The sequence below is a fragment of the Silene latifolia genome, chromosome 6 (assembly GCF_048544455.1).
Source record: "Silene latifolia isolate original U9 population chromosome 6, ASM4854445v1, whole genome shotgun sequence".
Lineage (NCBI taxonomy): Eukaryota > Viridiplantae > Streptophyta > Magnoliopsida > Caryophyllales > Caryophyllaceae > Silene > Silene latifolia.
Window position 1 is genome coordinate 24,226,772 of NC_133531.1, and position 10,910 is coordinate 24,237,681.

At 38.8% G+C, this 10,910-nt stretch overlaps 2 long non-coding RNA genes across 2 annotated transcripts; both read right to left on the reverse strand.

Moving 5' to 3' along the window:
* Window positions 1-2,354: 2,354 nt before the first annotated feature.
* On the reverse strand, window positions 2,355-4,637 carry LOC141658661 (uncharacterized). Its single transcript, XR_012549338.1, has 3 exons — window positions 4,473-4,637; window positions 4,289-4,361; window positions 2,355-2,539 (listed from the first exon to the last, which is right to left on the reverse strand). It is a non-coding gene; the product is annotated as an uncharacterized LOC141658661 (long non-coding RNA).
* Window positions 4,638-8,433: 3,796 nt separating this feature from the next.
* On the reverse strand, window positions 8,434-10,695 carry LOC141658662 (uncharacterized). Its single transcript, XR_012549339.1, has 3 exons — window positions 10,531-10,695; window positions 10,347-10,419; window positions 8,434-8,618 (listed from the first exon to the last, which is right to left on the reverse strand). It is a non-coding gene; the product is annotated as an uncharacterized LOC141658662 (long non-coding RNA).
* Window positions 10,696-10,910: the final 215 nt, after the last annotated feature.

Below are 10,910 nucleotides of genomic sequence, written 5' to 3' on the forward strand. Positions count from 1 at the left end.
ACAACATGATTAGTCAGGAGTTTCGAGGAATTAAGTAAAGTAAAAGTTGGGTAGAGAATTTGCACGATATGAAATCTTGGTCTTGAGTCGGGTAATAATACAATTAAGAATAGTATTGGGAAGAACGTTGAGGTAATTTTGTTGATGGATTTGATGTTCGTTATTAGGGATGTTAACCAAACTTAGGAAAGAAATCGTGAGGTTTAGAGATGAGTGTAAGAGGTTGATGTCCGGACAATGGTAGTGTTATCGTTTGTGACTCATGGTTAAGGGTAATGGTATATTAGAAAGGTAGCAATTCTAAAGAGGTTGATTTTGTAGAGACCAGGTTGATATGTATGGTTGTGAGAGAGCATAAGATGTGGTTATATGAGGCGGTTGTTAGTAGTTGAGTATTAATGGTATGGTTACATTTGGCAGGGGGTGATGGGTATGCGAATGGGAGAATGTGTTATGAGGGGCATACGAGTTAAACTCAAGCGATAGGTAACCTTTATCGGGGGGTAACTTACGTGATCAGGATTGACTAGTTGGATGTGATTACGGGTCTATGATATGTGTAAATGTTTGTGTGAGGTTCTGACCTCACAAGAAGTGGTATGGTGTGATAATTATAAAGTTGTTATATGAATGTTTTGTAATTTATGTTGGGTACGGTATACTAATGAAATGAGGTTCATAAGGTAATAATTTGATTGATCTGACATGGATAGTTAAAATTGTATGTGTATTGATGATACATGTTTATTCCGTGGAATGGTAAGGATGATGTTCATGAGATTCTTGCCAGTTTATTCCGTATAATATGTGTGTTATAATCTAGTAAAACGGTTTTGAATGAGTTTTCTTGTTCGAAATGTCATCGAGTCGGTGTTTATGGGAATTATATGTGATTGTGATGTTTATCGATGTGGTTGTTGTGCCTCGAGTGGTGATTCGGGCATGGTACTTCATGTTGTGATGCGGGCATTTTCGCACTTTGCGGTGCGGTTTGTTGAGTGGCGGTGTTGCGATGCCGTCACCGGTTGTGGTGGAGTAGGCGGGATGATTATGATTCGAGTTTCGACGGTACATACCGATTATACATAGATTGTTGTTTTGTTTGATGTTGCTCCTGCGAGTTTCGGTTTGTGCGAGATAGACGGTTGTCTTGCTTATTGATGTTTTCTTTACCAGTTAAGTTTGGGAATGAGGGTAGAGTATGATATGAAATAGAGTTGTATATGTTTTCGTTGTTGTCATGGTATAGTGATATTCATTGATGGGACACGGTGGTGAGAGGTTGTTCTGATAATTTTGATCTTGTTCTAGATAAGGCTTTAGTAGACATGGTAATGGCAAGTGATTCGTAAAACATGTGTGGTAATGACCTGAAAGATGCAGGTGGTTCATAATCCTTTGTTGAGATAGTGAGTGTAGGGTGTTGTGGAATTAGTGTCATGTTAAGTTATGTATGAGTTTTGCGGTAATGAAGGAAAGAACTTGAGGATCTAGTGTGAGTGTACGTAACGAGTGTGGATCGTGAGTTATGCTTTTGGGAGATAGGTGCTTTACATAAAGAGGTATGTTGTTTTGCAGTAATAATGGAGAGTTAGTATGGTGATTTTGCTACGAGTTTTATGGTATAGGTCAGGTGGTGTGCCGAATGAGTTGAGGTATGAGAAATGTTTAAGTAAGAGAGCCTTGGATATATACATGACGAGTGTTTAGATTATAGGTGGTTATCTTTGACATGCGGTGGTGATGAGGATAATGAGACGATATAGCTAGGATTTAGTATTAGTGAGTTACGAGGACGTAACATTTATCTTAAGAGGAGTAGGATGCGATAAAAGAGATTTTGATGGTTGTGCATATGGTATTATAATTGGAAGTAGAGTGTTGGTGTAGCATAAAGGACGGATATTTGTTTTGATTGATTTTATTAAAGGTCATGACCGTGCTTGTAGTAGTTCGATGTTTAGGAATGGGAGAATATTTCAATAGTGTTGACAGTTGGATGAGGATGTTATGAGTGTAAGTAAACTTCGAGGATGAAGTTCCTTTTAAGGGTGGTAGAATGTAACATTCCGTTTCGATGGTTGATCTTGTTTTGTGGATTGCCTTGGTATTGAGTTGCTAGTGAGTGTTATGGAAGTGAGACAAGGTTGGCAACGTTATATTGTGGTTATTCGATAATATTATGGAGTCAATATCGAGAGGCTATGTTAACTAGTAAGAGTGGTTGGTGGAGTTAATGTTAGGTGTCCATGTTTTAGATGTGACACCCCTCGATAGGGCATCAAAATAAAAGCGGAAAATACGAGGTTTTTAAAACCTTTTTAAAAGCTTAAAGTGCGAAATCCACCATAAGCGATCAAACAAAAATGAAAAGAAAGATAATTAAGTTTTACAATTTAAAACAAGTGCGTTGGGGAAAAGATATCCCACGAATAAACACAAGTCTAACGATAGGTGAGTCTAAACAACCTATAACTAAGGTCCAAGGGTCAACGTTCTCGCTAGCTCACACGTCTTCCCCATAATCTGCATCACAAACCTGTCATTCATGTAAACATGAACGCCACAATCAGTGGGGAGTAACTCAGGGTTCTCCCAGCCACAATATGTCAAAATGCACATAAGCAAGAACTTAATTACACATATTGATCATGCATTATACTTGAATAATATGGACAAGGGAATGTAACGATAATCATAACGAGATAGGCATATTGCATTCTTAATGAGATAGGCATGGTACATTATATTAAACATGCATTCAAGGTAACCAAAACATGGATATGAGATTAGGCATCGAATCATATGAAGAAGGTAAACAACGGATCATTTGAATAGAAAATACATGGATGGAAACCAATAGACATTCCTTTGAAAACCTCTTAACAACCATAGCACGGGACGTGGCTACTAATGTCACATTCATACTTATGGCTTACATCTCACCATAAGAACGGATGGGAACATCAATCCCGGCAATCATATCGCAACTAGGGGCTTGCATCTCACCACTAGTATCCGATAGGACCAAGACTCTCACAAACAATCATAGAAGACGTGCACTCTCGTATATAAGAACACACCAATGACCGTAACAAGCAAGACATTTACAAAGGATTGACTCAAAACAAGACAAACCCCTAGACTCCAACCTCCTGGTAGGACGACGATCATAATACGGTCCTAGTCTAAATCTGGCCAGACTCTCGGGATGGACGACACCCGATTCGACATACAATCCCAAATCGTATCCAAGACTCGATCCATGACACCTAGCCGTGACCCAAGGTCGAGTAACCCCAAATCGGAACCATGGTACCTATCCGTACCCCAAGGTCCGAAGAGGCGGAAGGAAGACAGCCCAACTCGGAAACAATGGCACATAATCGTGACCCAATGGCCGAGGGCAAATAAATAAGGAATGTCGAGTAGTCACACAATGTAAACCGTCACACTCCGGTCACAAATACGAGTAGCAATAGTTGCATGAACATCATGTCAATAAGCATAACCCAAATCCGAAAACATGGCACGCACTCGTACCAAAGGTCCGAAAGGGGTAAATAAGAGATGTCAACAAGCCTTAAATTAACCAATTACCAATAAGGAAGAAGATACATGCATAAATCAATGATTAATATAAGCTATAGGCGAGGAAAGACACTCAGAGGGGTCTCAGCCGGTCAGGGGGCCGGCGGCCGGTCCACCGGCTGGGACTCCTAACAAACATTAGAACTTACAGGGGGTTCCCAGCCGGTCAGGGGACCGGCGGCCGGTCAACCGGCTGAGACCCATAGTTCATCTTTGAACAATTGTAAAAAGCCAAAAGTTCTGAGAGGGTTCCCGGTCGGGGTCGAGCCGGCCGTCAACCAGGCCGAGACCCACGACACACTTAAAAAGCGAAACAACTTACAGAGGGTTCCCAGCCGGTCAGGGGACCGGCGGCCGGTCCACCGGCTGAGACCCACTGTACGCGTGAATCGCCAAAATCGTCTCTCAAATCATTTGCAAACAACCACAAATCGTTCCACAACAATTATTTACCTGTCCTAACATGATTCTTAACCAAGAAAACAACATATTTGAGAAGGAACTCCAACAATTACGGATTTAAAGCAATAAAGAATGAAACTTTCAATCAAACATGTGAGGAATTCATATGGGGATACCAACTAACCAAAATTCAAGTAGAACACAACAAAAATCAGATTTCAACATTTGAAAGGTTAAATTAACCAACAAAGCACACAAACTTTAACATAAAAGTCGAGTAACCCAACATCGTTACCTTTTTGCACTTAAATCCACAAAAGACTCGTCTATCATTCAAGAATCCACTTCCGGGTCAACTAACCTTTCTCCTAAACATAAGAAAACACAAAATAAGACTAAAAATCGAAACTAGAAAAAGGGTACCATGGGAAATTGGCTCGACAGCCCCATATAAGGAGGAAAGTCGGATCTTTTCTTACCTAGAAAGAAGGAGGGCGATGAGAGGAAGAGATAGACGCGAAAATCACTTAGTTTGGATAAGAATTGAGCAAGATATGGAGTTTTTAGGGTTGAGAGTAAAGGGTTAACAATGGTGGAGAGGTTGTTGGGGGAAATTTCAGAAATTAGAATGAGGGAGATGAAGTTGTGAGGTGTTAGGTGAGGGTTTTATGAAAATAAGAGAGAAGGAGAAAAGGCCCATAAGTTATAACAAGCCCAACAACTCAAATTGAGTCGGTTTCTACTAGAAATGACGTCTCAAGCCCACTACAACTCAAGACGGGAAATATTATTATTATTATCATTATCATCCGACCAAAATATTTATTTCACATAACTTAAGCTTTAAAAATATAATATTTATAAAAATTATGTTTAATAATGAAATTAATCAAATTAAATAATTTAAAAATATAAATAAGACAATAGAACGGTTAATTAAATTATAATTGTCAAAATGGAAAATTCGCGGGTGTTACAATCACCCCAACTTTTAAAAAGTTTCGTCCTCGAAACTTGAAAATAGAAAGGAAAAGTAATATAAAAATAAAACCTAAATTTGAAATCGGTAAATAAAACATTAAAAGGTTACTTATCGTAAGAATCGAAATCCTTTCAAAAATCCCAAATAAAATTTTCCGACATAACCAAATTCTCATCAAAGGAACGAAAATGCTCTCGTTGCGCATTCAAGAACATCACATTCCAAATCGAAGATATGGTCAAAAGCAAATCATTTGTATAAATCGAAAATCAAAATACTTTCAAAAACATTAATAAAGAATTTTCAAAAGTATAAGTCTCATTCATGGAACGAAATTGCTCTTGTCGTGCACACAAGAACGCTAACTTTCCAAGTCTAAGACAAATTTAAAGCAAAAATCATTCGCCGACGAGCGCAGAACAAGTTATTAAACGTTTCAAATAACGTGTTCTAACATCCGATCAACGTCAAAATCAAAAGAAAAGGCAATTCACTCAAATTTTCTTTTGCAAGGGTCAAAATAGAAATAAAGGTTTCATTTCTAAATTAAAAAGGAAGTCAAATTCCTGAAAATATAATATTAAACTCTTGACAACGAAATCATAAGTAGGTCAAAGCTAGTTAGAAATTGAGCACAGTTAAAAGTAGCTCGGGTTTAGCAATTAAAAATCAATAAAATGAAGTTATACTCGTAGGACAAAAGGATAACTAAATCAAATTTTCATTTTTGAACTCTTAAAATAGGTAGGGTTTAGTAAAAGTAACATAAACTTTTAACGACGAACCAAAATGGTAGCTTGAAATGTTTAGAAATTTTATGAATTGAAAAGTACTTAGATATCATGAAAACAAGATACGCTAAGAGGGTTCAAACTTAACCAACAAAAGAGATATGACGAACTTCCTAGGAGAAGAGTTGAAATCGAATCTACAAGGATATCAAAGATTGAATTTCATAGGTTAACATCAAATTCTAAAGGAGGAGCAAGCATAAACGAGGAAGAGAGGTATGAACGGAAACACTTATGGTCAAAGAGGACGGGAAATTAGGCAACAAGGAAACACTAGATACTTAAATCTCGAACAACAAAGTCATCCCGAACGGCCCGAAAACTTCCTAACCACAAAACTCATAACCACATAACTCCCAAGCATTTCCTCAAAATACCCACACTTTACTCTTAGGCTACCCCGTGGGTCAAGTAACTCCACCACAATTGTGATTCCATAACTCTCAAATATAAATCATCTATAAACGATTTCCACGAAAGATCAAACTACTAAAACAGTTACACACCTAACCAACTATCGACTACTAGGGGTTCTCACTATAGTAAAATCCTCAATCAAAGGTCAAAATCTTAAGGTCTTCATACTTTCTAACACTCCAAACCAAAATCTTATTCACACCCGAGTTCACAAGCATAGATGATCGCATTCCCCAAATCATAAAGACCACCAACCAAAAGTAAATAGGTTTGTCATACAATTTTTTTTCTTTCCTACCCAACTCAACTCAAGTTCCACTTATCCAATTTTGACGAAATCAAGGTTCACAAAGAATCCTCAAAGAGCATCTCACTCACTCTACAACATAGCCAACAATGCCATCACTCCACTAAAGAGACAAAGAGTAATAACTAGGTCAAGAAATGATAGGAAATTTAAAGGGGATACATGAACATGACGAGGTGTGAGATTAAAGGAGTCAATAGTAAAGGTAACTAGTTAACACCAGTAAGGGACATTAGAATTAGAGAGGTATTCAAGGCAAGGAAACGACAAGTAAACTTTTATACTTAAGAAATAAATCCAATCAAGTATGAACGAAGGGAAGGAAGATGATTAAAGACACGAAGGGGGATTTCAAGGCTTAACCCACACGCTTCCTAGGACTTGAAGTTCTCTCTAACAAGGTCACGCCTAATAGGGTATTGAACCTTTATAACAAAACGACCAAATTCCAAAACAAGGGTCAAGGCAATGCATCTCATTCCTTATATGCAAGTCTCTCTTAAAGGATTACACCTCTATGACTGATCAAGGTAAAAATAAACGCTCGCTTAAGGGTTGATACATTTGTTAGATTCATTGTTCACCTATCCTATCACATATTAGGATTTCCCAAAAGCAAATCTACCACTCAGGTATAAAAGTACCCATTTATCTCAAGTACTTGACACAACCTCAATGTTTTAAAAACTAAAGTGTGCATTAACAAAGACTTCTCAACAAAATTCTCAAGGGGCAACTAAAATCAATTCGCATCACCGATCTATACGGGATCATTAACATCTAAAAGTGGGTTTTCTTCCAAGCTCATATCATAGATTTATCTCATGATTACTCCTAAGGTGACAACGCCCAACCTACTAAGCTTTCAAATCCCAAACATAAACAACAAAGCCAAGTTCTATAACTTTAATCACATAGGCAACTCATTCCTAACACAAAGAATCCACCAATCAATTATACTCACTTGGTCAAGGCACTAGGTATAAGAATCACTAAGTATTTATCATCACATTACCTAAGTCTTTCTAACATCACGACCTCTCAAGACCGGGGTTAAGGGTAAAACACAAACAAACTCCATAAAAAGCCAAATTATTTGACCGAAGTTAACATTCCATAAGGCAAAGATGAAGGTATACAAGAGGGGCATTATAAGGAGAAAAGGTACAAAGACAACTCCCAAGATATGGAATAAGAGTTGCGAAAGGCATAGAAGCACAAAGATAAGGGAATATGACAAGGTGCTCGAAGAGAGGGAGGTATCTTCAAGACGGTGAAGACATTCTTCAAGAGAAAGAGATCCATATGAAAGATGTTATGGAAGAAGAAACAAAAACGAAGAATAGGTCGGGTGGGTACCAAACTAGCTTCAAAGGTAAAACAAAAGAAAGAGTACTATCAAAAGGTCGTTAAGGGAGGATAAGCAGGGAACAAAGGACAAGTTAGGAGGGTACTAGAGTAGCTTCCAAGGAAAAGAGAAAAGAAAGTTTAGAAGAGGAAATAAGCATCAAGAAATGAAAGAACAAGGCAAGGTACACACGAATGAGGAATATCTTCAAGGAAGAAGAAGCATTCTTCAAAAGTCGAACAATTCTTCAATTCCCGGAAAAAGGCGTCAAGTCTTGATCTTCACGTAGGTAAGCTCACGGTCATTGATCCAAGGGCACAAAAATTATTAGAGGACAATCGACAAACATGTTAGAACCTAACAAGGAGCAACCACACTACAGACTACCAACTTAGGTCCTTAAGTCTACCCATCTCTCATTCATTATTCAAGGTCAAGTTCAAGGTTAAGTTCGGGGTACACGTGTGTGCGTCGGGAGCAACACATGCTCTGATACCAACTGTGACACCCCTCGATAGGGCATCAAAATAAAAGCGGAAAATACGAGGTTTTTAAAACCTTTTTAAAAGCTTAAAGTGCGAAATCCACCATAAGCGATCAAACAAAAATGAAAAGAAAGATAATTAAGTTTTACAATTTAAAACAAGTGCGTTGGGGAAAAGATATCCCACGAATAAACACAAGTCTAACGATAGGTGAGTCTAAACAACCTATAACTAAGGTCCAAGGGTCAACGTTCTCGCTAGCTCACACGTCTTCCCCATAATCTGCATCACAAACCTGTCATTCATGTAAACATGAACGCCACAATCAGTGGGGAGTAACTCAGGGTTCTCCCAGCCACAATATGTCAAAATGCACATAAGCAAGAACTTAATTACACATATTGATCATGCATTATACTTGAATAATATGGACAAGGGAATGTAACGATAATCATAACGAGATAGGCATATTGCATTCTTAATGAGATAGGCATGGTACATTATATTAAACATGCATTCAAGGTAACCAAAACATGGATATGAGATTAGGCATCGAATCATATGAAGAAGGTAAACAACGGATCATTTGAATAGAAAATACATGGATGGAAACCAATAGCCATTCCTTTGAAAACCTCTTAACAACCATAGCACGGGACGTGGCTACTAATGTCACATTCATACTTATGGCTTACATCTCACCATAAGAACGGATGGGAACATCAATCCCGGCAATCATATCGCAACTAGGGGCTTGCATCTCACCACTAGTATCCGATAGGACCAAGACTCTCACAAACAATCATAGAAGACGTGCACTCTCGTATATAAGAACACACCAATGACCGTAACAAGCAAGACATTTACAAAGGATTGACTCAAAACAAGACAAACCCCTAGACTCCAACCTCCTGGTAGGACGACGATCATAATACGGTCCTAGTCTAAATCGCGAGACTCTCGGGATGGACGACACCCGGTCGACATACAATACCAAATCGTATCCAAGACTCGATCCATGACACCTAGCCGTGCCCCAAGGTCGAGTAACCCCAAATCGGAACCATGGTACCTATCCGTACCCCAAGGTCCGAAGAGGCGGAAGGAAGACAGCCCAACTCGGAAACAATGGCACATAATCGTGACCCAATGGCCGAGGGCAAATAAATAAGGAATGTCGAGTAGTCACACAATGTAAACCGTCACACTCCGGTCACAAATACGAGTAGCAATAGTTGCATGAACATCATGTCAATAAGCATAACCCAAATCCGAAAACATGGCACGCACTCGTACCAAAGGTCCGAAAGGGGTAAATAAGAGATGTCAACAAGCCTTAAATTAACCAATTACCAATAAGGAAGAAGATACATGCATAAATCAATGATTAATATAAGCTATAAAGCGAGGAAAGACACTCGAGGGTCTCGGTCCGGGGGCGGCGGTCCACCGGTGGGACTCTAACAAACATTAGAACTTACGGGGGTTCCCGGTCGGGGGGCCGGCGTCGCAGTCAACCGGCTGAGACCCATAGTTCATCTTTGAACAATTGTAAAAAGCCAAAAGTTACAGAGGGTTCCCAGCCGGTCAGGGGACCGGCGGCCGGTCAACCGGCTGAGACCCACGACACACTTAAAAAGCGAAACAACTTACAGAGGGTTCCCCCCGGTGGGGACCGGCGGCAGTCCACCGGTGAGACCCACTGTACGCGTGAATCGCCAAAATCGTCTCTCAAATCATTTGCAAACAACCACAAATCGTTCCACAACAATTATTTACCTGTCCTAACATGATTCTTAACCAAGAAAACAACATATTTGAGAAGGAACTCCAACAATTACGGATTTAAAGCAATAAAGAATGAAACTTTCAATCAAACATGTGAGGAATTCATATGGGGATACCAACTAACCAAAATTCAAGTAGAACACAACAAAAATCAGATTTCAACATTTGAAAGGTTAAATTAACCAACAAAGCACACAAACTTTAACATAAAAGTCGAGTAACCCAACATCGTTACCTTTTTGCACTTAAATCCACAAAAGACTCGTCTATCATTCAAGAATCCACTTCCGGGTCAACTAACCTTTCTCCTAAACATAAGAAAACACAAAATAAGACTAAAAATCGAAACTAGAAAAAGGGTACCATGGGAAATTGGCTCGACAGCCCCATATAAGGAGGAAAGTCGGATCTTTTCTTACCTAGAAAGAAGGAGGGCGATGAGAGGAAGAGATAGACGCGAAAATCACTTAGTTTGGATAAGAATTGAGCAAGATATGGAGTTTTTAGGGTTGAGAGTAAAGGGTTAACAATGGTGGAGAGGTTGTTGGGGGAAATTTCAGAAATTAGAATGAGGGAGATGAAGTTGTGAGGTGTTAGGTGAGGGTTTTATGAAAATAAGAGAGAAGGAGAAAAGGCCCATAAGTTATAACAAGCCCAACAACTCAAATTGAGTCGGTTTCTACTAGAAATGACGTCTCAAGCCCACTACAACTCAAGACGGGAAATATTATTATTATTATCATTATCATCCGACCAAAATATTTATTTCACATAACTTAAGCTTTAAAAATATAATATT